Here is a 7,467-nt window from a genome sequence, read left to right on the forward strand (position 1 = left end):
CATTGTGATCAGTAGGTGACCCACACTGGGTGGGGAGGGGGCCGGGCTCTGCTGAGAGCGAACCCGAGCCTCCTTCAAGGGCCTGTTTCTCATTCTCTGAGTGGGCTGTTGCGAAAGCAGAGGGAGAAGAAGCATGTTGAGATGGAACTAGGTCGAGGAGGCATGTAGTGCACGTATGCTGGAAGAGGAGGGCTAAAACGGTTTGAAATCTCATGGGGCAGGTTCAGAGCAAGGTTAGCCAAATACTGAATAAATCAAAGGGGGGCTTGGAAAGCCTTTTCCCTGCTCCAGGCACTCAGCTCTGGGGTGACTGACCAGGCGCAGGTGGAAGCAGAGGACTTTAGGTTTAGTCACATGGGGAGAAATCGGAGAGTGTAGCTTGTCTCAGCTGTGACCACATTCCCAGGTGTCCGCGCTGGACATTTCAGTTTTATTTAGGATTGCACTGTGCGCTTAAAAAAACAAGATGGGACGTCAACAGGAATTAAGAGTTACAGTTTTTTTCTTTCTCCCATTCTTCTTCTTTCTCATTAATTTGAGAGAAGATTGTGTATTTAATGTCCAGCTCATCTCAGTGTTTCATCTTTGATATTGACAAATGAAATCTGTTAATCCATTTCTAAGTTCATCTTACCTGTTTATTAGTAATCAATACCTCTTACAGCACCTATGTTACTGAATGCACCTAAATTCCATTCTTCTGTACTTTAAATGAAAGCAACAAGCCTGAGTGTATTTTTCCTATATGCTGTCCAAGCATTTGTAATCCCAACACAGGGGCTTGGAAAGTCAGCCTCCAATGATCCATTAAATATGTTATAGGCGCCCAGATCTGGAGTCCATTTGGCTTGTTGTGCAGTGATGCTGAACGCATGTAAAACCACGGCCAGTGCAGGATTCTGTCGTTATTCACATCCCATAAGCTCACGGATCCTCTGACTCCCAGTTTCCTGGCAGATGGTTCACTGCGGCTTGAAATGGCTTTGCTGCATATGATGAGTTCATTTCCAAAACACTACATATCCATTTTGGAAAAGAAAACAAACAAACATTGCCTGACATTAATCATTTGTCTCTGAAACATAGAGGGTCCAGTAGAAATTTTTGAAAATGCTATTATCTTTTCAACTAAGGACTTAAGTTCTCTACTATCCTTTAAAAAGTACCATCATTTGTGTCAATTTTGTAGCATTTGTCATATTTGGAGTGAAGTTTCTGCTATCTGTGCTATCATGATTGCAATGGCTAACAGCTGAATGTTCCTGAAGCCAGAGGCAACGAGAAGCCAGTGGAGTGGAGTTCAGCAAGGTGTTATTTGTTACAGTGTCTTATCCACTTTCTCTGAACAACGCCGTTAGCCCTCTCGCCAGTTTGTTGCTGCGTTCATCCATCACAGGGCAGGTAGTGTGATAAAAAGGCTCAGCCCTAACCCACAGCAAGGGGCCAGCTGCGACGCATCAGTTGACCTGTCAAACTGCAAGAGTTATTGTACACGGTGGTGTTAAAGGTCAAAGGGACCAGCAAACTCAGAGGGTGTCAGTCCTCAAACACACACACACACACATGCATATACAAACAGAACTCAGCAGCCCAACGTTAAGAAATCAACTACCTAACCATTAAATGAATGACTGAATTGGTTGAAAATTTCACGTTCACATCAAATGCACTGCAAAAAATGTCCATCTTAACAAGTCATTTACAACGTCCTAAAATCTTAATTTTCGTAAAATAAGTGACAAAAACCTGCCAATGGTGTTAGATAATTTCACTTGTTTCCAGTGCAAATCAACTTGTCATTTTTTGTCATGACACACAAAGTGTCATTTTCTTGATAGTAGTACAGTGATCTGCCTTATTGACACAAACAAGTGACACTGCATTGGAAACAAGTGGAGGTATCTCACCTCATTGGCAGAATTTCTCTCTCTTGGTTTGGGAGTTCTCTTGGCCAAGAAGATTTTGAAGGTGTGCAGATAGTTTGACTACTCTCTTGGTTTACGAAAAATAAGATTTGAAGGCTGAATATGAGACTAAATGACTTAAGATGGACATTTTGTGCAGTGATGAGAACTGTTTTCTATTTTTCTCAATGCCACTTGCTGCTCAGATCAAGGTTTCTATGTTAGAAGTGCTTTTCCATCACATAAGACTCACAAGGGCATGCTAAGTATCCACTATATGCTGCATGAACGCCGCTGTCTGCAGCATCTGTTTGATAAAGTTAGCACGTTCATACGGGTATTTATGAGCAGCAAAATAGCACAAAGGAAAATGGCACAGATGATTTCGCAGCAAATAGCGTAGCAAAAAAATATTTTAGACTTGTTTAATTTGATCAGACCATGAAATATTCAACCGCTCCAGCCACTGACTTCATCTGTGGGCCTCTGTATAGAATGCAGTCACTTTACAGATAGATGCTTCATACATATGCATTAGGTGGATGGGGATGTAGTTCTACAACACAAGGTCAAACACTTTGGAGCTGGAGCATAACTCTCCATAAATTCTATTCATTATTGGCTGCCAGCCATATCTACCCAGTGCTTCTTCCAAAGTGTGCAGAGCAGCACAGAATATCTATATGGTGATCTTCTTGGGGGGAAAAGGGTTTTGGAGCTGCACAGAAAACTTTGTCTCTTCCTATCTGCTGTTTTTCATTATGGTTTGTTTCTGGAACATCATATCATGCCAACAGATCTGATCAGGAACAACACCAGATCAGAGCAACGCAGCGCAGGGCACAGCTGACAAGACACTGGAGACGCAAGAGTGAGGAAAGTGGCTTGTTCTCAATACTGTGTTAAAGGAATTATCTGTCAAAACTAGTAATTCTATATGGCACTTTGTTTTAGAAAAGTGGCATACAAATATAGTTATTGTTTCCAGGGTATTATCTGTTCATGGTTGTTGCTTTCTACCCTAAATTTCAAAAGGAGCGATATCACAACTTCAGATGAGAGCAGATCTTCCTGAGGTCTAATATGATATATAAAAAAAAATCCCTTTGGGCCGTCCACCTACACTGTGAAGCCACGAGAGTTCTGTTGCACATGTGGTTTTCAGTGTTCTGCTTTTGAACACTGACAGTTAACAGGGAGAAAGTGGGAGGTAAGCGCTCAGGGACAAACAAAGCAAAGTAAAGCCTGCTTTTCAGTGCGAGCAGAAGGCAAACACTCAAAGGGGAAGGGTGTGGGAGGGTGAAACACAGTTCACATTGCGCGGATGGGCTCAGGATATTTATAAAGCCCACCAGGCATCACGTCAGGAGGCTCCGCTGAAAAATGTTGTTCCCAGATGGACTGTCTCAGCCAGATTTATTTATTACTGAGCTGCTTCCTCATAGGTTACGCAACAGTGTCGCAGCACCAGTGAACTCTGTGGCTTGGTGTCTGTTGCCAGCAGCCTGCCTTGCTCAAGGTGAATCAGATGTGGGTCAGAGGGAGGGCACCATCCTCCCAGCGCATTCATCTGAGGGAAGGAGCAGATCTAAAAAGGTTATGCACCCTCTTAAACATGCCATTGCACTCACCATGACAAAGTGAGACATCAGATGTGCAGGTCACAGACTCTTTTGGGTATTACTAAACCACAAAAACGCAGATAAGACTGACAGGAATAAAAATAGGTGAAATATCAAGTCATATTTTCTTGGCTTATGTAAAAAGGCTGATAGTTGAGACACTCTTTTGCAGCTCTCTTGGCACAGGGAAGCTCTCGATCTATCAAAAGGCAATATTACATAAACAAAGGCCTCCCGAGCCCAGAGCCTGCATGCAAGTCACGTGACCAGAGTTGGCGGCCTCTGTGAACTACACCTGAACTTAGCTAAATGGAAACAGACCAAACACACACACAGAGTGCGTCAGGATGAAAGCATCCCTCTAGAGAGCTGTTACTGAGTGTTTTGAGGAGAGGATGTGGGTTATCAAGCAGTGCAGGAGAGCTGAATAGCACTTTTCTAAACGAGTGAGTCAGCATGTGGCTTAGTTAGAAGTCTGAGCAAAAATCACACTCAAAACCTCACATCACTGGAGTACAATTCTCACCTCATTGTTAGCTTTAATAAAGTAGAACCTGCACTTTTGACACTGAACCTCCCACAGAGATAGCTCCCTCATTAAGCTGTATACCTAGTTTCCTTACTTCAGCTGCAAAGACTGTACAGCTGTTATAGCTCTCATAACCTGCATCCATGACTGAGAGGGAACAGAGGTCGGAGGAAAAGAAGGGACCACTTCTGCCAGTGGATGAGTGAACATCAAACATAGCAAAGAATTTGTATTTAATTCCCATGATCCTGAATAGTTCAATGAACACGAACAAATCTCTCCCAAAGCTAGAAACCAGACACACAATTCTAATCTGTTATGCCAATAAAACTCTAAACTTGGAGCTGCTCCACTGACAATATACAATGACTTTGCACACTCAGAATGGTTGAACTTTTATACTAAACTGAGCCTTGTTTCATTATAGATTTTCTCAGACAGTCAGTGTGTCCGCAAGGGTGGTTTTCAATCAATTCATTCAATCAAATGTGTCAAGGCTTTGGTCAAGGCTTGTCTTAGTCATCTTGTGTCTGGCTGCTGTGAGAGAGACATTTTCATGGCCTAAGCAATCACTGATCATTTTACTAACGTGTGAATTCTGTTTTCGGATGTATTTTTTCCTTTAACGCTGCCTGAAAGCCCTGACATGGAAGTTGTAAGAAATGTTTTGGCATACTCAAATCTGTGAGCTCTTTCTTTGACAAAAGCACCCACACAAAGTTCAGGTAACAGAGAGCAGAGAGGGTGAGGGTAGCAAAAACACAGCAGCCATGCAGATCCTCCTACACACAACACACTACTGCACCTAAAGATGGTGCCAGCCACTTGTCTGATCGCAAGCATGCGAGTGTGTGCGCACGTTTGCGTGTTTATGTGTGTGTGCAAGTGTGTTGTGAGTGCTGTGTATACTCGAGAGAGACAGAGAAAGAGAGAAATGAGAGATGGAGAGGGAGAGAGGGCAATAGACTGTTTGTGTTTGAGTTTCTGCCCTTCACACAGAAGCCAAGAAGAGTAATTGCCTGCTCAACACCTCTGAGGTGAAAGGTTGGCTGGGAAGGCAGGGGGGGGGGTCGCAGAGTCTGCAGTAATTAGCCTGCAAAAGGACAAATGAGTCTCCCACCAGATAGCTATAAGCATGTCAGATTTGGGCCCCCGAAGACCTTACAAGATATTATCATGTCCTCCTGAAGATCCTGATTATACGATAGACCGCTCATCTAATGAGGATGGGAATGCAGTGGGGATTGAAAAGCTACGCATGGCTTAGACTATTATATCTGGTGTTTCAGAGCACTTGATTTACATAAGAAGTTATCTAACTCACATAGACAAGTGACTCTATTTATTTAGGCGACTTCAAGTGGCAAAGCAGTTCAAATAGTTTCAGCGCTCTCTTAACTCACACCATAAAGTAAAACTAATCTAGATGGGGCTATCTGGGGGTATTTCAATTGAAGGGAATTATACACACAGTAATGTGCAATATAGCTGCCCTCCTGAGATATGGCCGGGTCTGGTACATTGTAAAGCATTTAATCAAAATGATGAAAACTATACAGTGACCTGGTTTCAATTTTCACCCAGACCCAAGTGAGAGAGCTGCAATTTTGCACGATTTCTCGATTAGGCAGTTCTACTGTATGGCAAATGGACAGGCTGAAATGTAGCTCTCTGGTTCAATTAGACTGGGTCTCATATAACTGCAGAACTGCCCGCCCCTCTCCTGCCACTGCTCTGCTGCCGGGCTTGGATGAGCCAGACTGGACTGAGATTGAACTGAGCCGAGGAATTCCAACATCTGGCTTGTATCTGCAGCTTACGGTCATTTGGATGCAGTTGATGGTTTCCAGTAGATCCACAAAGACTGAATTGTTCTGGGTTTGGGCCTTGTCTGCCTCGGACTCTGAGGGCGCGGTGCTCTGGCGCCTGACTGCCACAGCTGGGCCTGTCTGTCAAAGCCTCATGTGACACACAAGACTGAGTTATCCCCAGCCTGAGAATTGGGAGAGGGATGGGGGTGGTCACCACATGACTGGAGGGCTTCTCTGAAATGTGAGAACATATATTAACTTAATCACCACATTAATTATATAAAAGAGGGTTTGACGGGAAATTCCGCTTCTTTTCACAGCTTTTTACTGTATTAGGCTAAGCTTAGACATATGAAATCACTATGCACAACTCTTTCAGGGACCTGAGATGACAAACACTTGCCTCAGTCAGCTAAACCACACTCTGGTGCCTCTCCTCCCCCACCAAGGTCCCACACTACACTGCAAGTTTGACAATTGGGTTCAACACCAGGTCAAGCTCTGGGTTTGACAATGGGCCAACCAGTCTTCAATGGGAGTAAAGCAGACAGCTTTCCCACAAAGAGCTCAGTCACACAGAGGGGATTCTGGCTTAGTGGCCTCTCCTATTTAAACCATACTGACTGGAATTAAAGAAAATCTTTCTCACAGTGTTACAACATTTCTGCTGTTATTGCTGGCTATGGACACTATCAGTTACCATCTCAGCGGTTCACTGAATCCGTTCACTCCAAGACACAAGCCTTTTCACTTTCCTTATGCGTGTTTATTTTGCATCTGTCTCCCCTAGATACACTCTGTATGCACTGATATGAAAACAATATGTTACCATGCATGTTTGCATAGTGTGTGAGACTCTTGCTGTTTGCTCATCTGTGTGGATTCCCGTATACTCCGCGCTAACAAGACTGATTGTATTTTAAACATCCTGTACATTTCGCAAGTGCATCTGTGTTTGTCTGTTGTTGCGTTTGATCTGCTGTTTGTGTATCTGTGCGTGCGTGTGTGCGCGCGTGTGTGTAATGCTACACGTGTGTGAGTTTCTCTGTGTTGCTGTGTATATGCTGGTGTACGGTTGGCGAGCGCTGACTGAGGGACATGGATCTTGCACATTGAGTGTGTGAACTCTGGCTGAACCCCTGGGTGTACTGTTTCAGGCACGCTCTGACAACCTCGCCCCAATGACCCGGCTCGCGACTGCACAGTTCACGGGGAGGTCCTCTACTCACGCACAGCACCCCCCCCCCCCCCCCTCCCCCCCTCCTCCCACCCCCTCACTCCCACCTCTTCCCCTCCCCTTCTCCCCTCATCCCCCTTCTCTGTTCCCCCTGCACCCTCCTTCACCTCTCTACTCTACCCTCCCTTTCCTCTCAGCTTCTCTCGATCTCTCTCCCTTCACGCTGTGTTTTTTCACAACCCCTCCTGCTTTTCCCTTCTCTCTCTATTTCTATCACACTGTTGTCAACAAGACAGAAACTGTCTGCTGGCATCTTGGAAAGACGGCTCCTACAGACATGTAAATGCAGACGAGCTTTCTTTAGATGTCACACGCTTTAACTTCCCTTATCAGGTTCGTCATTTCAGATGTATTCTTCAGGATT

This window comes from Centroberyx gerrardi, chromosome 5 (assembly GCF_048128805.1).
Source record: "Centroberyx gerrardi isolate f3 chromosome 5, fCenGer3.hap1.cur.20231027, whole genome shotgun sequence".
NCBI lineage: Eukaryota > Metazoa > Chordata > Actinopteri > Beryciformes > Berycidae > Centroberyx > Centroberyx gerrardi.